Below are 26460 nucleotides of genomic sequence, written 5' to 3' on the forward strand. Positions count from 1 at the left end.
ACCCGCCCCTTTGAGCGACTGAGTGTTGACTTTAAGGGCCCCCTTCCCTCCACCGACCGCAATGTCTATTTTCTCAATATTATCGACGAGTACTCGCGGTTCCCCTTTGCCATCCCCTGCCCTGACACCACTGCCACGTCCGTCATAAAAGTCCTGCGCCAGCTCTTCACTCTGTTCGGATATCCCTGCTATATCCACAGTGATAGAGGGTCCTCCTTTATGAGTGACGAGCTGCGCCAGTACCTGCTGGCTAGGGGCATTGCTACTAGTAGGACCACGAGCTTTAATCCCTGGGGAAATGGACAGGTGGAGAGGGAGAATGCCACAGTGTGGAATGCCACACTTTTATCCCTTAAGTCAAAAGGGTTGCCGGTCTCTCGATGGCAGGAGGTCCTCCCTGAGGCACTCCACTCTATCCGCTCCCTGTTATGCACGTCCACCAATGCCACCCATCACGAGCGTCTATTCTCTTTTCCCAGGAAGTCTGCCACTGGGACCACCCTACCAGCTTGGCTGGCATCCCCAGGGCCAGTGCTGCTCTGGAGACATGTGAGGAGCAATAAATACTCCCCGCTGGTCGAGAGGGTTCACCTTCTACATGCGAAACCCCAGTATACTTATGTGGTCTTACCTGATGGGCGGGAGGACATGGTCTCCGTCCTTGATCTGGCACCCACAGGAGCAGCAGACCACTACCCCGAACACTCCACGGTAACTATGAACCCTGTACCCAAGGTGACATCGTGCACACCGAGGCCTACACAGACTCCTCACGACACTCCTATACTGGGTGTCTCGCATGCGCATATACCAGGCGCCTCACACACGCATGAGGGATCACTGACGCCTAGTGGGCTGACACCTCCAGTTAGGCCGGAACCAGCACAACCACCGTCTCTGGTGCAATCACCACCGGCACCTGTGCAATCACAGCCGGTGCTACGTAGATCACAGCGACAGATTCAACCACCTGATAGACTTAACCTGTAAATATACTTGTAAGAAACTTCGCCCCATGGGGACTCTCTTTTAAAACAAAGGTGGGGGGGGTGAATGTGGTGAACTACATATACCTGTCTGGACACGCCCCCCCGCTGACTGCTCCTGTGGCTCCTCCCACAGACCCCAGTATAAAGGCGATTGAGGCCTGGGCCCTGCCCTCAGTCTCCAGGATGTAGTATGGTGGTCAACTACTGCTTGTTCTTTCTTCCAGTCAATAAAAGCCAATATCTCGCCTCACATCTCGGAGAGTTATTGATGGTGCATCAAATGGAAAGTGGAAGATCCCGTTAAAAAAGCAGTTTACAGTGCTGTTGGAAGGTGGGACATTGACATGGCCATCACCTTGGAAGGCCATCCTGCTTTTTTATTGGTACCGTGGGACCCCTCGCATCGGTCAGACATTGTCTTAAAGGGAAAAGCAGCCTTTTCTAAAAAGGGGCCTGCAACGTTGTAAGGATTATCCTGACACTGGCCAACCAGTATCCTTATTTGGGTATGCTGCTTCAAGTGAAAAGGCGTTGTCACGGAGCTGAGGTTTTATGGGAAGGTTGAGTTCCTGGAATGTTCAGCTGCAGCTTACACTATAAAAATTTCCATAAGAGCCACAAGGGAACAGTTCACACTCAGCAAGATACTCGATCTGTTGCAGTGTGAACTATTCCCTGGCTGCCCCGATTACAAGAAGCATCCATAGTTCACTTCCATTAAAGCAGGGGAGATAAAAAAATGCAAACCATTGTGGGTGTTTTTGTTAGGGAGTGTTGCAGGTAGGGGTTGCTTGTCAGCTGTAAACCTTGGTGAAATAATACATGATTGCTGTGATGGTCTGTATTAACATGCATTTTACAGCTTCATCCAAGTCTCCACAAAAGCAATTAAATCTCCTGAACATATGTGCCCTCTTAGTTTTAATTTGAGACTGTGTTCTGATTAATTCTTGTCCAAGAAACTCAAATGAATATCCAAGAAAGTGAGGCAGAGAAATGAAAGGCATTTTAACAGATAACAAAATAAACCGTCAGGACAGTTGAATATTTTAAAATAATTATTGAGGTAATATTTCTGTGTGTTTGGAAGTAGCCGAGATCTGATTAAGAAAAATCTTTTATTCAGATACCTTGGTGTAACTACAGAATGTTTGCTGTAATTATTTCTCCTGACATTGTCATTATAAGCATTTTCAGAATTGGAAAAGCTAATTAGATCCCACAAGTCCTATTATGAATTGATACACAGTATTTTCTATCAAACCAAAGCTGCAATCAAATCAGAAATGATGACTTACATTTCTGTTTATGTCTATCAATATTTCCTCTTCAAACTGAGAAGCCATTGGCGACAAATTGCCATTAATGACCTTGACATATACTCACTCATTTTAAAAATAATAACAAGCAACGCATCAACCAAATGGTTTAGAAATATGATCATGTAGCCTGTGTCTAAGGGTGTTATGCCACAGAATTTCATTAGATAAATAACTGCGATTTGTGACTTTCCATGATCATCATTCACTGTGTGGTTTTCTTTCTGTATCTTTCTTTTTGTATGATGTGAGAATGCTTAGAGGCAGTTGTACATGACAAGATATTTCTGTCCCACACATCTGGATACGTTTCCACAAATGTAGTACGTGTGGCCTGCAGATGTCATGAGCCATTCTTGTGGAGCAGTCATTCACAATGCAAGTCAGGGTTGTTTTGGTAAATATTAAAGGGAACTTGTATTTTTGGAGTCGGACAGAAGGAACATACTTTCAAGATGGCCCACTTTAAGAGTTTCCCATGGTGCTTCTTGCTTGGACTCGTACCACTGGGCCACCACAAACTGGTCCAATTACATCCTCACCCCTAGAAGCTGTTCATAATCAGTGAGCCACTATATCCCCACTTTTTATCCCACAAAACGTAACCTGTATTTGTCCTGACTCCCCACTTCTCTCAAATTTCACTTGAATTTATTTTAACCAACTCCCCAACTTCTCCCAAAACTCACCTGAATTTGTCCTAACTACTTAAACGCCGTTCCAGATAGACTGGAAGCCCAAGTGTCGGGTACAGATGCGGAAGTCAGGCTGTTTTCACTCGCTCTCCTGCAAACGTTTATTCCTTTCTCTGTGGTTTTCTCTTGTGAACTGATCTGACTGCTGTGTGTTTCTGCCCCGCTGGTGTGGTGAACTGGTGGCTGAGGGTTTGGGCCTTCTCTGGCTCCAGAGCAGATCTGCGACTCAGTCTGGTTCGGGATGCTGTTAGCTTGCTTCCATTCTTTGCAAGATGTGTGAGTTTTTTTTTCTCTCTCTCTTTCTCTGTGCAGTGGTTTTTGGTCTATTTTTAATTGGGTTATTCAGGTTTCTTGTATTGTAGCTGCCTGTAAGCAGAAAAATTTCAAGGTGCATACTTTATACGTTCTTTGATAATTAATGTGCTTTGAAACTATTTCACCTCCTCCCCCAAAACTCACCTGATTTCCAGTTTTCATTTTGCATTGGTGGAAAGAGTGGAGGAATGGAGGATAATGGTATAAGGTCTGTTCTGTCTACACTTGCAAACACTCAGTTGTTGGCTTGTAATAAATTGCATGCTTGAAGTGTCCTTCAGCCAAGAAATTCCTAGCCTGTATTTGGCAACCTCCTATGCGCATATTACTGTAGATCCAGTGAAGAGCTACCTCATTGAGGGAAGACTGAGATGCTTGCAGGTTAAGAAATGCACTGCAGAATGCATCTTCCTTCCCCCATCAACTGAACCATTGAGGGAGGACATGAAAAGTACTGTAGTATGGGAGATGTAGAGAAGGTGTTCCAACCTTTTTAATGCCATGCACCAATGCCATTAAGCAAGGGTTCCGAGGACCCCAGGTTTGGAACACCTGTAAAGGAAAAGGTGGCACACATTAAGTTGTGGAAGGTCTGATTGATTACACATGATACCTTAGAATGTTCCTCCAAATAAAGTCAAGGGAAAGCACCTCATCTTTCAACCAGACACTTCTGTATCAGAATTAGGTTTATTATCACTGCAATGTCATGAAATTTGTTGCTTTTGTGGTATGTTGCAGAAAAAAACCTACAGGCCATGACACTTAGGTACTTGGGTTATATTATATTTTTGTGACTGCATGTTTTGCTGCTTTGATAATTATATGTGCTGTTTCTGCCTTGTGTTGTGTGTGACTGTTGGTACTGTGTTTTGCAGCTTGGCCCTGGAAGAATGCTGTTTTGTTTGGCTGTATTCATATGTATAATTGAATAACAATTAAACTTAAACTTGAACTTGAACCCAATTTCCACTAAATTATCAGCATCACTGTTTCTCATTCAACAGACGCTATCTGACCTAGAGAGTATTTCTAATAGCTTCTTTTAATTTATATGTGAAAAAATATGACAATCTGAAACAGATTGACAGAAATCTGTTAACTATTCACATATAACATATTCTCTTCTACATATGCTCTTCTAACAATGTTAGCTGAAGAATTGCTAGTACTTCTTTACTCATCATACTAATGAACATAACTAAAAAGCTTGTAACAATGCAGCACAGTAGCATAGTGGTTAGTGTAATTCTATTGCAGTGCCAGGACCCTGGTCAGTTATACCACCATATTCAAGGACTTTTTCTTTGAATCTGGATGAGTATGCCACAGTTGGTACTGACTTCATGAAAACCTGTGTAGTTGTGTGTGTGCCTACAAAAACTTGCTGTACATTCCCAAAATAAAAGCCATGGGTGAACCAGGAGTTTCATTGCCTGCTGAGTGGCATTTATGTCTGGCAACTCAGGCTTGTACAAGAAAGTTAGGTACGGCCAGTGGAGGGCTATTTCAAGAGTGAAGAAACAATTCTGAGCGAGGTTGGAGACGACATTGGGTGCACATCAACTCTGGCAGGGTTAGCAGTGCGTTACTTCCTACAAAATGAAACCTAATAGCGTGAATAGTAACGATATTTCACCACCAGATGAGCTCAACTCCTTCTATGCACGCTTTGAAAGAGAGAATATAACTACAGCTGTGAAGATCCCTGTTGAACCTGGTGACCCTGTGATCTCGGATTTGGAGGTGATGTCAGGGTGTCTTTCAGGAGGGTGAACCCTCATAAGGTGTCAGGCCCTGATGGAGGACCTGGTAAGGCTCTGAAAACTTGTGCCAATCAACTGGCAGGAGTATTCAAGACATTTTCAACCTCTCACTGCTACAGTCAAAAACTCCCACCTGCTTCAAACGGGCAACAATTATACCAGTGCCCAAGAAGAGTAGTGTGAGCTGTCTTAATGACTATCAGCTGGTAGCACTCACATCGACAGTGATGAAATGCTTTGAAAGGTTGGCCAAGACCAGAATCATCTCCTGCCTCAGCAAGGACCTGGACCCACTGCACTTTGCCTATCACCATGATAGGTCTACGGCAGATGCAATCTCAATGGCTCTTCACATGGCCATAGATCACCGGGACAATATAAACAACTGTGTGATGCTGTTCGTTAACACTATCATTCCTGCAGTCTCTGTACCTCCCTCTGCAAATGGATCCTTGACTTCTTAACTGGAAGACCACAATCTGTGTGGATTGGTATTGATAACTCACCCTTGCTGACAATAATCACTGGTGTACCTCAGGGATGTGTGCTTAGCCCACTGCTCCACTCTCTCTATACCTATGACTGTGTGGCTAGGTATAGCTCAAGTGCTATCTATAAATTTGCTGATGATAAAACTAATTTTGACTCTCAGTTGGAGACGAGAGTGCTTAGAGGAGTGAGATATACCAGCTAGTTGAGTGGTACTCTAGCAACCACCTTGCACACAACATCAGTAAAACCAAAGGGATGACTGTGGACTTCAGAAACAGTAGGACAAAGGATCATGAACCAAACCTCATAGAGGGTTCAGAATTGGAGAGAGTGAGCAATTTCAAGTTCTTAGGTGTTACGATCTCCAAGGATCTAACCTGGAAGACATTGTTGTTTCTCTAAAAATAATTGCTCATGCTTTTCAATTTAATACAGTATTCCCTGCTCATCTTGAGCTTTTTCTCAACATTGTGGAAATGAAATGCCATTGGGACATAGCTTTATGCAGCAAATTCATTAAGTTCATTGGTGTGACCATAGTAGTACAGTCACTCAAGTCAAATATGATACTCTCCCAAACAAGGAGTTATTCCCTGAAGTGCTACAGAAAAAATGCGGTGCAGGTAGACAATAATGTACAAAGCCACAATGATGTATGACATGAACGCATTTTATCATACCAGGGGAAAACACAATATTCTTACAGCAGCAAGATAGAAACTGGTCTTGAGCCTGGTGGTATGTGCTTCCACGCTTTTGTACCTACTACATGATGAAAGAAGGGAGAAGAGAGAATGGCTGGGGTGGCTGGGGTCTTTGATTATGTTGGCTGCTTTTTTCTGAGGCAACCAAAGCTCTAGATAGTGACCATGGAGAAGAGCTTGATTTCCATGATGATCTGAACTGCGTGCACAAATCTATAGTTTTTTGTAGTCATGTGCAGAGCAGTTGCCATACCAAGCCATTATGCATCCAGATAGGATGCTTTTTATGGTGTATAAAGATATTGTTTAGGTTCAAAGAGGACATGACAAGTTGGTTTAGCGTCCTGAGGAGTTAGAGCAGCTAGTAAGCTTTCTTCGCTCTGGCAACTCCATGGCTGGACCAGGACAGGCTATTGGTGATGTTCACTTGCAGGAACTTGGAGCTCTCAGCTTAAGCATTATTGATGTAAACAGGAGTATGTGCACAACACCCCCACCCCAGCTTCTTGAAATCAATGACCAGCTCCTTTGTTTTATTAACATTGAGGGAAAGGTTGTCGTCATGACACCATGTCACTAGACTCTCTATCTCTGCCCAAAGCACCCATGATTGGGGCAAATGACTTGTTTTTTTTATTTGCTGAAGTGTCTTATGATTTTATGAATACCTCCCCTACTGTGCAGTCAGAGAATACTCAGAAATCTCCAAGTGGGAGTCCTTTTGGTGGGAAGACTTAGATCTTTAGATGAATGCAAGCAGGTACTAGATTCCTGTAGGTGGCTTTATTTACCTGAACTTTCCTTCTCTTAGTAATCCATCAATTCTCGAAAGGAATTTGTATTGCACACTTGGTTCCCACTAATGAGACAGCTGCTATCAACCACACAGTGACAGCATGTAATACAGGCAGACACGTGTTCTATCAAAAGCAAAGGCCCAGACTTCAAAAGTTGAAGATAAAGCCATTTGAAAAAGTAATCTTCAACAGTATGCACACTCAGGAAACTAAAATTCTGAATGTTGGGAATCCTCAGTACAAAACAGAAAGTACTTAGAAGGTGGTCTTCAGAAAGAGAAAATAAATTCTCAATAACTTTAGTGACTTCAAAGGTCAATGTCTCTTCATCAGAATTAGGAAGGGTCAAAGATAAAGAAGTTTTCAACTGAAGAAAAAGGAGGAGGGGGAGAAAGATAAAATGTGGAAGGCTGTAATTGGGTGAAAGACAGGAGAGACTAACAGGAGAAAGTAACAGAGAACAGCACACACAAACTGTTGTAGGGACTCTGCAGGTCAGGCAAAAAGTTCAAAGTTCAAAGTAAAATTTGTTCTCAGAATATATACATGTCACCATATACAACCCTAATCTCTTTTCCCTGTGGGAATACTTAGAAAATCTATAGAATAGTGACTGTAAACAGTTTCAATGAACAACAAACTGTGAAAATGCAAATATAAATAAATAGCAATAAATAACGTGCATGAAATAACAAGATAAAGAGTTGTTAAAGTAAGATCATCGGCTGTAGGAACTACAGAAGTAGAATGACTGTAGTTATCCCTTTTTGTTCAAGAGCCTGATGATTGAGGGGTAGTAACTGTTCTTGAACTGCTGGTGCAAGTTCTCAGGCTTTTGTACCTTCTACCTGATGGCGGCAGCAAGAAAAGAGGATGGTCTGGGTGGTGAGGATCTTTGGCGATGGATGCTGCTTTTCTACGGCAATGTTTTATGTGGATGTGGTCTAATGGTTGGGAGGCTTTTACCCGTGCTGGACTGGGCTGAATCCGTTACCCTTTGTAGAATTGCGACAATGATAGAAGTAAATAAACTGTCAATGTTTCGGGTCAAGACCCTTCACCAGACCAAGAAAGGAAGATTGATGACACCCCAGTAAAATGGTGGAGCAGGGGAAGAAGGACAAGCTAGGTGATAGGTGAAGAGCACATACGTGGCTGAAGAGCTGGAGAGATCACAGAGGGCAATCAGTGAGAGTATCCTGATGAAGAGACTTAAACATCTTCAGGGTAGCTATACCTTGAAGTAACTTCACAGTGAAGAAGATTCACCTTCTACCTTGCCCTCTTTCCCTTTCACTCAGCTTTTTATTCTGGCGTCTTTCCCATTTCCTTTCTAATCTTGAAGAAGGGTCTCGGCCCGAAATGTCAACTGTTCATTCAATTTTGCAGAAGCTGCCTGACCTGACCAGCACTTTTTATGTGTTGCTCTGGATTTCCAGCATCTTCAGAATCTCTTCTGTTTATGAAAGAGAGAGAGGTGATTTGAAAGATTTGTAGCTTTCTTCTTGCTACTCTACAATGGCAAAATACTAGAAGGAGTGAGTGTTTATGCTATTCAGTAGTGGAATTAGCCTCAGGCATTACATGACTTGCAGTAGCATGTTCCTTTTAGCAAGACTCTCCTGATCAATAAATTTCTAAGCTTTTAACTTCAAACCCAGATAGAGTTATTTCTTTACAGTTAATTTCCACAACAAAGAATGTTAGAACAAATTCAATACAAGCATATTATCTTGAATGTACTGATGTGGCACCAGCTCATTGATTAATGTTGCAACAGCATTCAAGAAGCTTGGCACCATCCAGAACATTTGATTAATCCTCTCACTACATCAACTCAAGGAAGTCACTTCAAAAGCTCACAGTTGTTCAGTCTCTGCTACCTAAGAAGTCAGAAGCTATATCATCCTAAAAGCACTGTTAAGTCGGCATTCTTTTCGGGTTTACACATTGCCTTGTCTTGTCACTCCTTCATGGTTATTGAGTCAAAAACTGAAAGGTATCTTACCTTATTGAATGAGCACCGCTTCCACCAGAGGCACAGGTGACCAAGACAAGGCAAGACATGGTAACTATTAAGTAATTTATGCATATTCAATAAATGTGGCCATACCAGCATCGCCCACATCCCAAGACAAGTGAAATGATAAGAAATCAACATAACCTATTGTAGCAGTGTGCTACACGCAGCGCTAAAATAATGACACGGAGTCGGTAAACAGCAGTTAAAGAAAGATTTTATTCAAACTTCACAGCCTTGCTTTAAAGCCTCCCTGATCCCGTCCTCCCCAGGTGCAGATGCTGTAGGGGGCTCGTACTCACAATCCCGTGCAGGCTTTTCCCTTTGTTGGTGAAGCAGACTTGGCGCCCTTTTGGGACTGGCCTTTGAGCCAGCGCGCTGGCTATTTGTGAACCGGTTCGAGTGCGCTTGGAAGTGGGTAACCACATAACCCCCCCACCCCCCCCCCCCCAGAACTGGCGATAAACCCTAAACTCCCCCCAACGTCCACAGTCTGGGCCGGACCCTGTTTGGGACGTCAGCCTCTGCATCGCGGTGCCAGAAACTCGACCGGTTGCGCCAAGTCCACATGGGCCGGTTTGAGTCGGTCCACCGCGAAAACCTCCTCTCTCCCCCCAACATCCAGCACGAACGTGGACCCGTTGTTCTGGAGCACCGTAAACGGCCCCTCGTAGGGCCGTTGCAGCGGTGGCCAATGCCTGCCCCTTCGTACAAACACAAACTTACAGTTCTGCAGGTCTTGTGGTACGCAGGTCGGGTTCTGCCCATGCTGCGAAATGGGTTATGGGGGCCAGGTTACCGAGCTTCTCGCGTAGTCTGCCCAGGACTGCTGTGGGTTCTTCCTCGTGCCCCCTTGGGGCTGTTATGAACTCCCCAGGGACGACCAGGGGTGCGCCGTACACCAACTTGGCCGACGAGGCGTGCAGATTGTCTTTGGGCGCCGTGCAGATGCCGAGTAGGACCCAGGGAAGCTCGTCCACCCAGTTAGCTCCTCTCAGGCGGGCCATGAGAGCCGACTTTAGGTGACGGTGGAAACGCTCCACTAACCCGTTCGACTGTGGGTGGTAGGCAGTTGTGTGGTGCAGCTGAGTCCCCAAAAGGCTGGCCATAGCTGACCACAGGCCGGAGGTGAACTGGGCACCTCTGTCGGAGGTAATGTGGGCCGGTACACCAAAGTGGGACACCCAGGTGGCGATCAGTGCCCGGGCGCAAGATTCGGAGGTGGTGTCGGTGAGCGGGATTGCCTCTGGCCATCTTGTGAACCAGTCCACGATAGTCAGGAGGTGCCGCGCTCCACATCAGGACGGTTGTCCTGATGGAGAGGTGCACTAAGTTATGAATGGAGTCGAAAACGCGTCGCCGCCAAGGTGCCGGGATGACGGGACGGGGCTGGCCAGTGGCAACGTCACAGAGTAGGGTCCTCTCACCTGGGCCTACGGGGAGGTCCTGAAGCTGCAAACTGGAGACTGCGGTTCTGTAACTCGTGATCTCTTCGTCTGCCTGCTGCGCCTCTGTCAGCACCTCAAAGTCTACCCCTTGGGAAAGGGCATGAATGTTAGGGCAAGAGAGCGTGTCCGCCACGACATTGTCCTTACCCGAGACGAGCCGGACATCCGTCGTGTATTCAGAGATGTAGGACAGATGGTGCTGCTGGCGGGATGACCAGGGATCGGACACCTTCGTGAACGTAAAGGTAAGCAGTTTGTGGTCCGTGAACGCAGTGAAGGGCCTACCTTCTAAGAAGTACCTGAAATGCCGGATTGCCAGGTAGAGCGCCAACAGTTCCCGGTCGAAAGCACTGTATTTGAGCTCGGGTGGCCACAGGTGTTTGCTGAAAAAGGCCAGGGGTTGCCAGCGACCTGCGATGAGTTGCTCCAGCACTCCACCAACTGCCGTGTTAGAGGCGTCCACTGTGAGGGCGGTAGGGACATCCATTCTGGGGTGCACTAGCATCGCGGCATTTGCCAAGGCTTCTTTCGTTTCCTCGTCCCAGGTAATGTCCCTGCCCGGACCTGACATCAGGGCAAGCATGATTCGGGCAGCTGTAGGGAGGAAGCGGCGGTAGAAATTGACCATACCTACGAGTTCCTGAAGGCTTTTGATTGTGGTGGGTCGGGGGAAATGCCGGACCTCATCTACCTTAGCAGGCAGAGGGATTGCCCCATCTTTAGTAATCCTGTGGCCCAGGAAGTCGATGGTGTCGAGCCCGAACTGGCATTTGGCCAGGTTGATTGTTAGACCGTACTCACTCAGTCGGGCGTAGAGTTGACGGAGGTGGGACAGATGCTCCTGACGACTGCTGCTGGCTATGAGGATGTCATCCAAATAGATGAATGCGAAGTCCAGGTCGCGTCCCACCGCGTCCATTAACTGCTGGAACGTCTGTGCGGCATTCTTCAGGCCGAATGGCATGCGGAGGAACTCGAAAAGGCCGAACGGGGTGATGAGTGCCATTTTGGGGACGTCGTCCGGATGCATCGGGATTTGATGGTATCGTCGGACGAGGTCTACCTTGGAGAAGATCCGTGCGCCGTGCAGGTTTGCTGCAAAGTCCTGAGTGTGCAGCACAGGGTAGCGGTCCAGTGTGGTAGCCTCGTTCAGCCTGCGGTAGTCGCCACACTGTCTCCAGCCCCCTGTCACTTTGGGCACCATGTGCAGGGGGGAGGCCCATGGGCTGTTGGACCGCCGGATGATCCCCAATTCCTCCATCCTCTTGAACTCCTCCTTTGCCAGTCAGAGCTTGTCCGGGGGAAGCCGCCGAGCATTGGCGTGGAGGGGTGGTCCCTGGGTTGGGATGTGGTGCTGTACGCTGTGTCGGGGCATGGCTGCCGTGAACTGCGGTGCCAGAACCGATGGGAAATCTGCCAGGACTCTGGTGAAATTGTTGTCGGACAGCGTGATGGAGCCGAGGTGAGGGGCTGGCAACTGGGCTTCTCCTAGGGAGAACGTCAGAAAGGTCTCGGCGTGGACCAGTCTCTGCCTCGGCAGGTCAACCAGCAGGCTGTGAGCCCGCAAAAAATCCGCACCCAGAAGCGGTTGGGCTATGGCGGCCAGTGTGAAGTCCCACGTGAACCTGCTGCAGCCGTAGTTCCTTACCGTGCTGCCGTTCACGGCCCTCGGGGGGGACCCAGTGCCCTGTTGCGGGTGTTGTAACTCGTCGGAGGTAAGACGTTGATCTCAGCACCAGTGTCGACCAAAAAACAGAGTCCCGACCTCTTGTCCCACACACACAGGAGGCTATCCCGATGGCCAGCCGCCGTAGCCATCAGTGGCTGCTGGCCCTGGCGTTTCCCGGGAACTGGCAGAGCGGGCTACAGTGGCGGGCTTCTGCGCCCCACCGCTGGTGGTAGAAACACCAGTGTTTGTTGGGCTCCTCACCTCTGCCTCTGGGGTTAGCGGGCTCTGTGGCCGGGCCTGGTCTGGTTTGCTACTGGGAACGTGGCCTGGTGATCTGTGCGATGGACGCCCCACTCTCCTTCTTGGCATTCCACAGCAAGTCCGCCCGGGCTGCCACCTTCCGGGGGTCGCTGAAATCCGCGTTGGACAGCAGCAGGTGTGTGTCCTCGGGCAGCTGCTCCAGGAATGCCTGCTCAAACATGAGGCAGGGCTTGTGTCCTCCGGCCAGAGACAACATCTCATTCATTAAAGCCAATTGAGGTCTGTCTCCCAAGCTATCCGAGTGCAGTAAATGGGCAGCCCGCTCGCGCTGTGAGAGTCCGAAAGTCCGTATGAGCAGGGCTTTGAATTTCGTGTACTTGCCGTCCGCCGGGGGAGACTGTACAAACTCCTCAACCTGGGCCGCTGTGTCCTGGTCGAGGGAGCTCACCACGTAGTAGTAACGTGTGTCCTCTGAGGTTATCTGCCGAACGTGGAATTGGGCTTCTGCTTGCTGGAACCATAGGTGAGGTCGCAGCGTCCAGAAGCTTGGCAGTTTCAACAAAACCGCATGAACAGATGCGGCGTCGGTCATCTCCCGTCCAAAAATCGTTTGGACTGTCGGGGTCACCAACTGTAGCGGTGTGCTACACGCAGCGCTAAAATAACGACATAGAGTCGGTAAACTGCAATTAAAGAAAGATTTTATTTGAACTTCACAGCCTTGCTTTAAAGCCTCCCTGATCCCGCCCTCCCCGGGCGCAGATGCTGTAGGGACACGTACTCACAAACCCCCGCAGGCTTTTCCCTTTGTTGGTGAAGCAGACTTGGCGCCCTTTTGGGACTGGCCTTTGTGCCGGCGCGCTGGCTATTTGTGAGCCGGTTCGAGTGCGCTAGGAAGTGGGTAACCACAGTATCATAATTATATTGGTGAAGAGAGGATGGTTAGTGTTAAATTTTGTAATTCCAGAAATGAATTGAAAGAGTAAAACATAGGAACCCTGGAAAATGTCTAGAGCAACCACGAGGAAATCTGCAGATGCTGGAAATTCAAACAACACACACAAAATGCTGGTGGAACACAGAAGGCCAGGCAGCATCTGTAAGGAGAAGCACTGTCGACGTTTCGGGCCGAGACCCTTCGTCAGGACTGACTGAAAGGAAAGATAGTAAGAGATTTGAAAGTAGTGGGGGGAGGGATAAACGCGAAATGATAGGAGAAGACCGGAGGGGGTGGGATGAAGCTAAGAGCTGGAAAGGTGATTGGCGAAAGTGATACAGAGCTGGAGAAGGGAAAGGATCATGGGACGGGAGGCCTCAGGAGAAAGAAAGTTGGGGGGAGCACCAGAGGGAGATGGAGAACAGGCAAACAACTAAATATGTCAGGGATGGGGCAAGAAGGGGAGGAGGGGCATTAATGGAAGTTAGAGAAGTCAATGTTCATGCCATCAGGTTGGAGGCTACCCAGCCAGTATATAAGGTGTTGTTCTTCCAGCCTGAGTTTGGATTCATTTTGACAGTAGAGGAGGCCATGGATAGACATATCAGAATGGGAATGGGAATGGGACGTGGAAAATTCAGGTGCTGACTTACAGGCATTTAATCAATGACCTTTCCCACCTATCACCTCCCAGTATCTCAATTCATCCCACCTCCCCCACCCACCTACCTTCCCTTCTCACTTGGTTTAACCAGTGTGTACTCCTCCCCTCCCCCATTTTCTTATTCTGTCTCTTCCCTCTCCCTTTCAATTCTGACGAAGGGTCTCGGCCTGAAACAACCCTTTTTCCCTTTGCATAGATGATGCCTGACCTGCTGAGTTCCACAGCATTTCGAATGTGTTACTTTGGAATTCCAGCATCTGCAGAATCCCTTGTGTTTAATAAACGCACTGTTTGATTGTTATTTCACTCACAATTTTTCCTTATTAAAACAGTGATTATTATCATAAAATTAATTTATTTCCCTATGGTATTTCTTCATTATTATTATTATTCTCATGAGTTTTACTGTCATATTTGCATGGCTCGTTTTCTTTTGCCCTTTTGTTGTTTGTCTGTCTTTCACTGTATGTGGTTTTAACTCTCAAAAACCTCCTCTTACTTACCTCTCAAACAGGACCCCGCTAAGGAGCAGCAGGCCATTGTCACCTGCACCATCACTGACCTTATTAACTTTGGGGAGCTCCCATTCACTGCCACCAACCTTATAGTTCCATGACCCTGCACCTCCGGTTTCAACCTGCTACCCAATTTCCACAAATCTGTCTTTCCAGGAGACCCATTGTTTCTGCTTGTTCCTGACCAACTGAACTCACATCTGCATACCGCAACTCTGTTTTATCCCCCTGTTTCAGTCCTTGCTTACCTATATCAGTGACACTTCACACACTCTGGATCTTTACAATGACTTCAAGTTCCCTGGCCCTGATTGTCTCATTTTCACCATGGACACCTCCATCCCCCATCAGGAGGGCATTAAAAGCTCTCTACTTCTTTCTAAATGGACCAAAACTGTCCCCTCCATCACCGCTCTCCACAATCTGGGGGAACTGGCCCTCACTCTCAATACTTTCTCCTTCAGCTCCTCCCAACCAAAGATGTAGCCATGGGCACTCACATGGGTCCCAGCTACACCTGCCTTTTTGTCAGCTATGGGGAACAGTCTATGTTCCCAGCCTACACTGGTATCACTTCCCAACTTTTCCTATGCTACATAAATGACTGCATTGGGGGTGCTTCTGACACCCATGCTGAGCTTGTCGACTTCACCAACTTTGCCTCCAACTTTCACCCTGTATTCAAATTTTACCTGGCCCATTTTCCAATACCTCCCTCCCCTTTCTCAATCTCTCTGTCTCTAAAGACAAATTATCTTATGATATCTTTTATAAATCCACTGATTCTCACAGCTAGCTGAACGATACCTCTCCTACCCTCTCACATGTACAAATGCTATCCCCTGCTCGCAGTTCCTCTGCCTCTGCTGCGCCTGCTTTCAGGATGAGACTTCCAAAACTAATGAGAAACTTCCAAAACTTCTTCTTCAAAAAAAGGCTTCCCTTCCTTCACCATCAATGCTGCCCTCAATGACATCTCTTCCACTTCATGCACGTTTGCTCTTACCCCAACCTCCTGCCATACTACCAATCCTCTTGTCCTCACTAACCACATCACTAAGCTCCTTGCCCAGCACATAATTTTCCATAATTTCTGCTCTCTCCAAAAGGATCCCACCACAGGGATTGCTTCCTACATGGCTTCCTCATCCATTTGCCCCGCCCCATTGATCTTCCTCCTGGATTATCCTTGCAAGTGGATACACCTTCCACATCCTATCTCACTACCATTCAGGGCCCCAAACGGTCCTTCTGGGTGAGGCGGCACTTACCCTATGAGTCTGTTGGGAGTCATCTACTGTATCCGGTGCTCCCAGTGTGGCCTCCTGTATATCAGTGAGACCAAAAGCAGATCGGGAGACTGCTTCACCGAGCTCCTGTGATCCGCCTGCCAGAAAAAGCGGGATCTTCTGATGGCCATCCGTTTCAATTGTACTTCCCATTCACATTCCAGCACGTCAGCCCATGGTCTCCTCTACTGCTTCAACGAGACAGGAGGAGCAACATCTTATATTCCATCTGGGTAGCATCTTCCTGATAGCATAATAAACATCGATTTCTCTAACGTCTGCTAATGCCCCACAACCCTTCTCTATTCCCCTATTCCCTTTCTCACCTTATCTCCTTTCCTGCCCCTCAACTCCCTCTGGTGCTCTTCCCCCATCCTTTTGTTCCCTGGTCTTCTACCCTCTCCTATCAGAATACCCCTTCTCCAGCCCTGTATCTCTTTCACCAACCAACTTCCCAGCTCTTGTCTTCACCCCTCCTTCCCTCCCGGTTTCACCCATCACCTACCACGTTGCACTTCCTCCTCCCCTTCCCCCACCTTCTTGCTCTGACTTCTCATCTCTTTTCCCAGTCCGAATGAAGGGTCTCGGCCTGAAACGTTGACTGTTTACTCTTTTCCATGGATGCTGGCTGGGCTGCTGAGTTCCTTCAGCATTTCGTGTATGTTGTGAAGATTTTGATCGGTTCTCATGTGCTTCTTTGTACTTACTGTGAATGCCTGCAAGAAAATTAATCCCAGGGTGGTATACGATGACACATTTACTTTGAACTAACTCTTTAAGATCCATGCCTATTACAGGTGGTTTGGAAATTAAGGAACTGAATAAGGCGACAAGTGATCCAGAAACTGAGAAGGATAAAGGGCAAACTACAGGCAAATGGTACTAGTTCAGGAAGGCAACCTGGTTGGCTTTTTACACCTTGAAATTCATTGTGGCAACCACCAGCTTTAGCAGGTTGATAAGCTTGACGGTATTTTGGTCATGATCTGTTGTACGTTGTAAATCAATAATATTAATAAGCAGAAGCATCAAGATTTGTAATAGATTAAAACTGTGATTTTACTCGAGTGCATCTTCCTTCTCTTGGACACTGCATTTTTTTTGCTAAGCACTTAATGTGGGGGAAATCATGTAAGGCAGCGACAGAGTTGTGATGTCGAATTTGTTTCTGTAGGGGTGATGGAAACAAAGTCAATCAGAGTCTTCAAAAAGGAATTAGACAGTGGCTTGAGGTTAAATAATTTTCAGTGGTGTGGGAAAATAGTGAGGAAAGGGAACTAATTACCTCAACACTTTCAAGGACTCTACTGCTCATCTTCTCAGTATTTATTTATCTGTTTGTTTATTTGTACTTATATTTGCGCATTGGCTTTTGAAGGTCTGAAGTGGAAATGACTCTTAGGGTAGTATATGATGCCACATACATATTTGATAGTAAATTTTCTTTGAATGTTGAACTTTAGTCGGATTGCACTACTCCAAGCCCGCATGGGCTCAAAGGCTCACTGGCTCCATTGTGTTTTGTAACAATTCAAAGCAATTGGAAGCAAAATGTTGAAGCTGTGCCCAAAGATTCAGCAAAATACAAAAGAAATTAATACAGTGCCTTTCAAAGAGTTATCTCCTATCTTCAATTGGTAATGTTCTTTGATATGTTCTTTATCACACTTGCTGTTTTTTTTATTTTTTCTGGGCAAACATGATCCCTGTTATTTTTCTGTAGAAAAAGGATTCCACATGACTCATGTCTATCTAATTATTTGTCTTTTAGATTCTCTTTTTTAACTCACATCTCTTCTGAATCCAACACTTACGTTTCCTAATCTTCCTTATCTCCTGTCTAATGTTGTCTTGGTCTTGGGCTAACTTTCTCACACAGGTACATCTAAAGTAATTACAACATTCCAGGTGCTATAATGCCTACAATTCCAACAGCAGAGTTTTATAAACACAATAAACTTCCTGTGCAGAAATGTAAAGAGTTTCCACTATTATTGAAAGTGCCGACAGTTGATTCCAACTCAATTTTTAACCTAAGCTGTTGACAAGTTCTTGAGAACTCTCTCAGCAATAGGCAGAGGCAGCTCAGTGATAATTACTTACAGGTTTTATAAAAGGGGGAGAAAATGACTTTTCTTAATTTATTTTGGCAGAGTTTAATGTGAGACTTTTTCCTATGAAAGAAATGGAAGTCAAAACAAAATTAAAATGTAAATTGTTGAGATTCTTACCAGCCACAAGAAGGGCTAAATTCAGCCTTGACTCAAACATTCTAGATACGATCACCAGAGAATAGCATCATCAGTGCTTGTTTCTGGTTTTTGTTTCTGACGGGATTTTGAGTATTGTGAATTATTCAGCATAGGAAGTGATAGCTAGAGCAGAGAAGTTAGGGACAGACAGGAATACACTTGGAAAATGCATTGTACTTGCTCTTTGTCATAAAATTGAATGTCTGGTGCATTTCATCCACAACTTATTTTACCCAACCTCAAATGAATGACTTACTATTTCATTGAGGTTATACCCTACAATTATACACCTCCTAATTCTATACATTTTTTGGTATGCCACAACGTAACTATTTTACGTCATTCTAGAATCCCTCCATTAGGATGTAGCTTAACCATTCACACCACTGAGCCTGAGTACCCTTCTCTTGAACACAAGTTATTATTTTCACATTTGCTCCAGTACAATTGGAGCCCATCATGTTGAAAATCAAGTATTCTAACTGGTTGCATCACCATCTCACGTGGAGGGGCCACTAATGTCCGTGGTCTTCTGTTGCTCTAGCTAGCCCATCCACTTCAAGGTTTGGCATGTTGTGCATTTACAGATCCTCTCCTGCACACCGCTGCTGTAAGGTGTGATTATCGGAGCTACTGTTGCCTTCCCGTCAAATTGAACTAGCATGGCCATGCTTCTCTGGCCTGTCTCATTAGCAAGGCGTTTTCACTCACAGAACCGCTGCTCACTAGATCTTCTTTGGTTTTTTTGCACCACACTCTAGAGATTGTTGTGCAGTAAAATCCCACTGGATCACCAATTCCTGGGATAGTCATAGAGAACTACAGCATTGAAACAGGCCTTTCAGCCCATCTAATCCATGCTGAAACCATTTAAACTGCCTACTCCCAATGACCTGCACCAGTACCATAGTCCTTTATATCCCTACTATCCATGTACATATCCAAACTTCTCTTAAACATTGAAATCGAGCTCAGACGGATCACTTGTGCTGGCAGCTCGTTCCACACTCTCACAACCCTCTGAGTGAAAAGTTCCCCTCATGTTCCCCTTAAACTTTTCACCTTTCACTCTTAACCCATGATCTCTGGAAATGTCCAACCAACCTCAGTGGAAAAAGCCTTATCTATACCCCTCATAATTTTGTATGCCTCTATCAACTCTCCTTCTAGCAGAAGGTATGATTTGATATTCTCTGGCACAAAGAATCATTCCATGGACAAGCTCACTTAGATAACATTTCTTCCACATTCTGATGTGTGGTCTGAATAACAACTGAACCTGGTGACCAATGCTTTTTGCATTAAATTGCTGCCACATGATTTGGTATTTGCATTAAGGAACAGGTAGTTATTTATGTATGGGCTGTACTGCTGCTGTAAGGCAACATATTTCAGAACAGGTATCAGAGATAATAAACATGATGATGATACTGAACAATTAGGTATAAACTCAGATGTTTCTTGGTCTCCACAAAATTTCTCTTCATTGTTTAAAAATACAGGCCATCATTTTTAAGGCTGTTATCAAGCAAGACTTGTTAATTAGCAATGAATAGTTTATAATTCAAGCAAAATATATGGTCATATAATTATAGCCAAACTAATTGAACACTGAATTTGTAAGGACTTAACAACTCCCTTTGAAACTACTTTTAAGTACCAACTGGTAACAGGTATCTGGAGAGTGAAGATAATTGTTGAAAATAACTGCCAATGTGCCCACATCCCTTAGGACATAATGCCTTGGACATTTAACACTTTTGCTTTATTTCTTTAGAGACACCGAGTAAGATAGCCTAGAAAAAGGTCCTTCGGCCCAACTTGTTCCTGCTGACCATGATAGCCATTTACATTAGTCTCACTTGCTTGCTTTTGGTCCACAACTCTATAATCCATGTACCTATCTAGTCTTTTTAATGTTGTTCTTAAGAGCATAAGACATAGGACCAAAATTAGGCCATTCAACCCATTGACTCTGCTCTGTCATTCCACCATGGCCAAATTAATATCCCTCTCAATGTCATTCTCCTGCCTTCTCCCCGTAACCTTTAAAAACAAGAGAAATTCTGCAGATGCTGGAAATCTAAGCAACACATGCAAAATGCTAGAAGTACTCAGCAGGCCAGGCAGCATTTATGGAAAAAAGTACAGTTAACGTACCTTGACTGTACTTTTTTCCATAGATTTTGTCTAGCCTACTGAGTTCCTCCAGTTTTTTGTGTGTGTTCCCTGTAACTTTTGAAGCCCTTACTTATAAAGAACCTATCAACTTCCACTTTAAATAACTTGGCCTCTATAGACATCTGAGGCAATAATTTCCTCAGATATATCACCTCTTGTCTTAAGAAATTTCTCCTTATTTCTGTTCTAAAGGGCTGCCCTTCTATTCTGAGGCTCTGCGCTCTGGTCCTAGAATCCTTCACTGCAGGAAACATCCTCTCCATTTCCACTCTTTCAAAATTTGATAGATTTCAATAAGATATACGCTGATTCTTCTAAACTGCAGTGAGTTCAGGCTCAGAGCCATCGAATGATCCTCGACTCTTTTATGCCCGGATCACTGAATCTGCCACAATCAGTTTCTCTGGCATCCCTTTACACCTTGGTCATTCTCTAGGACTCCTGCTCAAAGCCTGAGGAAGGTGGATGAAGGCAGGAAAATACAAAAAAATAGCTGGAATAAATTATTAGAATTGGGTGATTATTCAGGACTGTGTTGGGGATAGAGGTCTGTACTAAAAGTGAGAGAAGCACTAAGTACCTCTGTAATGTTAAGGAACTGTGAACATAGTCTTCCCCAAGACTATATCTTTGCTGCCACCAGATTTTAATCGTTTGGGCCTTCTAGACTCAGGGATGTAGGCTAAGAATAAAGAGCTGAATTATTAAAAATGAAATGAGAAGCAATTTATTCTCTCAGAGGTCTGTGTTTTTGAAATTCTCTGCTATCGGATGATGACTGGTATAATATTTTCAAGGTTGACACTATCTTTGTTTTCTTTTTGCACTACCTATTTAATTATTATTTATTGTTACTTAATTTCACATAATTTATTTAATTATTTATGTACTGTTATTTGATTACTAATACTAACTTATTTTATATATACTTCTTGCCATTCATAGTATATTTCATGTCTTGTGCTGTGCTGCTTCTATTAAACAACAGATTTCACGACACACAATATATCAATAATAATCTACTTGATTCTGATCCTGATTCAGAACAGCTGAGGATTGTGGAGACCAGGAGGAAGTGGATTGAACCTAGAGATCTAGCAAGTCATACCCTTAATCCGTGGTGGAACAAGTATGAGGAATTGGTCCATTTATTCCTGCTTCCATTCCTTATGTTATTATAAGCCAGGGACTGTTTTTTTCCTGTGGAATCATCTGTGATTTAAATAGCGTGCGCATTTCAGAATGTCATTGATGATGATTCTGTCATTAGTTAGGCCTGAAGATGTGTGTGGTGGAAATATTCTGAGATACGACCTCTGTCCTCCATATTTTACTCCTCCCGACTGTATCTTTCCCACGAGGCAGCAAGACCGTGATTAATTACTTTTTTTTCCACTCAGCCCTAAGGAAATTGGTATCCCTTTGGAGAATTTTGGATAACCTCCTTATTTTATTAAGATTTCAAAACTGACCCCTCATAGCATTTTATACAAGCCACCAGTGTTTTCAACTGAACAGCCTCTTATCTTATGGAATACTTCCATTTTTGAAAAAAAAAATTGAGCTGACGGTCAGATACAAACTAATCCAATCATAACCTTTGTGTATATTTAAAATCTCTGTGTTAAAGTTTCCTACAAGCTTGTTACCAGGGAGCACATACTAATAAACTTTACAGCTTCTATTAGGGTAGACTTGGTAAAAGACTTTGTTAATAAAGAGAACTAAAATTAGAAAAATATGTTGGTATTCCATTACATCGTTAAGAAAAGAAAAGCAATTTGGTTCACTCATGGCATATGTGGAAGAATTGCCCCAATACTACATCAGACACAGAGCATCCAAACCTGCCCTTTGAACCATTGAATCTGTAATGGCCGTCAAACATCGATTGACGTTAATCCCATTTTATTCTCCCTATATTTCCATCAACTCTAACCTCTTCCCCCATAGTCTGCCACTCACTAGCAACACTGGGGTCAGAGAACCTACCAACCCACACATCTCTGGGATATGGGAAGGAATCCAGGCAATCACAGGAAGCCCATGTAATGGCATGGAGAACATGCAAACTCTGCAAAGACAGTATTGTGGATAAGGATTGAGCAATCATGACTGGAGTGGTATAATAGAGGCACAACAATCTGCCTCAATGTGCCACCCAAAGGCCGTGCCTATTAATGACTCCTGATGCATCGGAATGTATTCAACATTTAATTAGTTAAATAAGCCACTTAGATCAAACGCAATTATGGATAGAAAACAAATTCTGATATCTTATCCCTTGAATACATTTAAAACAAGACCTTATCGATAGCTAGACATATAACTGGTCATGGGTAATAAAAAGATGAGTTCTTATCTTCACTTCAAACTAACCATTGTCAAGATAAAATAAGATTCCACGGTGTCTTACTATGGCAATCCAGGCCCTATGATCTGGAGTTTGTGGTTTCCTCTTACAACTCCTACAGATCTTTATTGGTCTCCTGAGCCCAACATAAAAAATTTATTTCAAAGTAATCCTAATAAAATAAAAATCCAAGAATTCTTTGCCTGAGGCCAAGTAATTTCATTAGGAATTCTGCAGCATTACTGCTCCACCCGATTCCTTCATTTTTCCAATTAGACGTTGCCGACTCAATTGACAAGTTGGTATATTGCCGTTGCTAGATGTGACCCTCTCAACCTGCAGACAGCGGGCTGCTTTGAAATCAGAGAGAGAGCTGTACCCGGTTCAATAAGAAGACTGATCATTATTTGTCCTTCGGCCAGCACTACTATGAATGGAATATTCTGATTACTTTTGTGGAAATTTGACAAATTTTATTGTATTTTCTACATTATAACAGCAACTTGCCTCAAATGGACTTCATTGTCCATAATCTTTTGCAAAATATTCATGTGTTCAAAAGGCAAGCATGTAAATACAAAAGTTGGGCTTTACTGGCAGCCATTCATTTTAAATCTACTTCCAATTCCCAGTCCGACATGTTAGTCCATGGCCTCCTCAGGGCAGGTCTCTCACTGGTTGGAGAAGCAACAACTCTGGGTAGCCTCCAACCTGATGACATCAACATTGATTTCTCTAACCTGGTAAGTTCTCCTCCCTTGTTCTTCTCTCCTTTTCCATTTCCCCACTCTGGCTCTCCTCTCACTCCTTCCCTTCTCCTCATCTGCTCATTACCTCCCTCTGGTGACCATCCTCCTTCTTTCCTCCTATGGTCCACTGTCTTTTCCTATCAGATTCCTTCTTCTTCAGCCCTTTACGTCTAACACTGTCACCTCCCAGATTCTTACTTCATAACCCCCTCTCCCCCACATATCTACAATCCCCCTCATCTGGTTTCATCTTCTAGCTCATAGTCCTTCCACTTCCCTAACGTTATTATTCAAACTTCTTCCCCTTCCTTTCCAGTCCTGATGAAAAGTAGATTGTTGATTCCTCTTCAGGATGCTGCCTGACCTGCTGAGTTCCTCCATCACTTTGTGTTTGTTGTTTAAATACAAGTCCTCCTTCCTAAAGGATTCATCAAAATATGCAGTATACACTCAACAGAGACTTTATTAGGTATGCCTGTATACCTGCAAGTTAATGCGAATATCTGATCAACCAATCATGTGGGAGCATCTCAATGTATAAGAGCATGCAGGCCTGGTCAAGAGGTTCACTTGTTGTTCAGATCAAACATCAGGATGGGGAAGAAATGTGACCTAAGTGACTTCGACTGCGGAATGATTGTTGGTGCCAGACAGGGTGGTTTGAGTGTCTCAGAAACTGCTGATCTCCTGAGGTTTTCATGCTCAATGGTCTTTAGAGTTTACAGAGAATTGTGAACAAAACCAAAAAAAAAAATCCATTGAGCAGCAGTTCTGTGGGTGAAAATGCCTTGTTAATGAGAGAGGTCAGAGGAGAATGGCCAGACTGGTTCAAGCCGACAGGAAGGTGACAGTAACTCAAATAACCACGTTTTACAACAGTGGTGTGGAGAAGAGCATCTCTGAATGCACAACACGTCAAACCTTGAAATGGATGAGCTACTGCAGCAGAAGACCATGAACATATGCTCAGTGGCCGGGGGTTCCTAATAAAGTGACCACTGAGAGTAGTTAAATGTTTTTGGCTATCATTAAACCATGTCCCTCAACAGACCCACTGAGTTACACAAATAGACTTATTTAATTTAATAAGTGGCAAAATAATGTTATTAAAATGGATTTATTTATATGTTATAGCATTATCTTGGTTTGTCCTCTGTCTGTTTATCAGTAACATGTTGAATCCACCTCCCAGAGAACTAGGTTGGGAAAAAATTGCTGGCACATTTCCATTAATTGTTAGGCAAGAGACATAATCACAGTGAGACAGTTGTTTCTCTGTAAACTACACAGTGATGATACACGATACAGGGATTCAGGGCATTGTTTAAAAGCTATTTGTTGAACAACTAGTTATTGAGTGCACGTCTCCTGCTGACTTTTACAGGGCCATCATTGCTGATTACTATTTCTTATCAATGCCAAAGCACCATTCATTGTGCAACAAATCAATGTTTTAATTCTTTGCAAATCTGCAGCCAGCAGTGAACAGGTTACATTCATTGGCGCTTCACGGCTTCCTTGATAAGACTGTAATAGTAGTCTTAATACTTATATCTCTGAAGACCTCTCATCTTTGATTTACATTAATTATCTTACAGATGACATGGTGACAGAGTGGTTACATTTCCAGGTTAGCAATCCAAAACCATTATCTGTTATTCCTGTAACATTGGTACAACTCCCTCCATCTGCAGCTTGGGAATTGGAATTCAAGTTTGCTCTTATTATAGCCAAATGAGTAATTAGCAAATTGTTGTAAAAAAAAACCCATCTGTTTCACTTTAGGGATAGAAATCTGCTTTCTTTAATCAGATTTCCTTAAGGCAGGGAATGAGAGGGAGAGGGAGAGGGTGAAAAGGGGAGAGGAGGGAGAGGGGTGGATGAAGATGGAGGGGGGAAAGGAGGGGGAAGAAAGAGGGGGAAGGACGAGAGGGGAGTCAGAAAAGGGAGAGGGAAAAGGGGAAGAGGAGTAAGAGAGGCGAGAGAGAGAGAGAGAGAGGGAGAGAGGAAAAAACTTAAAAGTTAATCAAAATAGAATGTGTATCTTTCCTTGAGGAAAGTTAGTGAGTGCACTGGAACTTCATGGCAATGTATCTCTGGCCATTTTGCAGTCTGGCATGGAAGAGATACACCTCATTATTATCAGGTTTGTGAATCCAGGCACCCACATGCTCACCCATACACCCTCATCTCCATCCATCTGTTACCATCATGAGCATAGGTCAGGTACTTTAGTGCCCTTCCCATTTTTAATGAACCATGGAAATAATTTCTCAGAATGGAAACACAATAGACGGCAGATGCCGGAGTCTGGAGAAATAAACGTGATGCTGGAGGAACTCAGTGGGTCTGTGAAGGGACACGGACAATGTTTCGGACTGAGGCCCTTCATCAGCGCAATCCTGAAACATTGACTGTCCTTCTCCCTTCAGAGATGCTGCCAGACCTGATGAGTTCCTCCAGCATTTTGCTTGTTGCTCATTTTTCGCAATGTTATTTATAAGTTTGCACCAAAAATAAAATCCATGGTTATCACAGAAGTTTTCTGTAAAATCAAAAACAGTTACTGTAGCAGTGTGAAGGACAGAATATGTTTATGAACTAAGCAGGACTTAAAGATTTTAACCTTGTGAAAACATAACTGCAACAATTTGAAGCAACTTTTTAATTTTCTTTCTAATTATCTTTCTTATATTTATTTATATTAAATGGTATCAGAAATTCAGATTTATTTTTAAGGCAAACTGGGGTTATTGCACTGTTTTGGGAATTTGTGACACTGTGTAACTGCTTGGAAACTTGGAAACATTTCAAAAGCCAACCTTTCACTCAGATACTGGAGAAGAGCTCTGTAAAATGGCTGTTTTTTGTCATTTGGTCTTTGACACACATTGATTATCTTATAGGTATTGGTAAGATAAGAAATATTGGGCAAAGATGAGAGGACTGCTAAGATATACAAATTAAATCTAATGTCAAGGAGAATCAGGAGAGCTCCATCTTATATCGCAGAGGAAAATATTCCAAAAATTCATTCTCTGATTC

Source organism: Hypanus sabinus, chromosome 8, assembly GCF_030144855.1.
Source record: "Hypanus sabinus isolate sHypSab1 chromosome 8, sHypSab1.hap1, whole genome shotgun sequence".
NCBI lineage: Eukaryota > Metazoa > Chordata > Chondrichthyes > Myliobatiformes > Dasyatidae > Hypanus > Hypanus sabinus.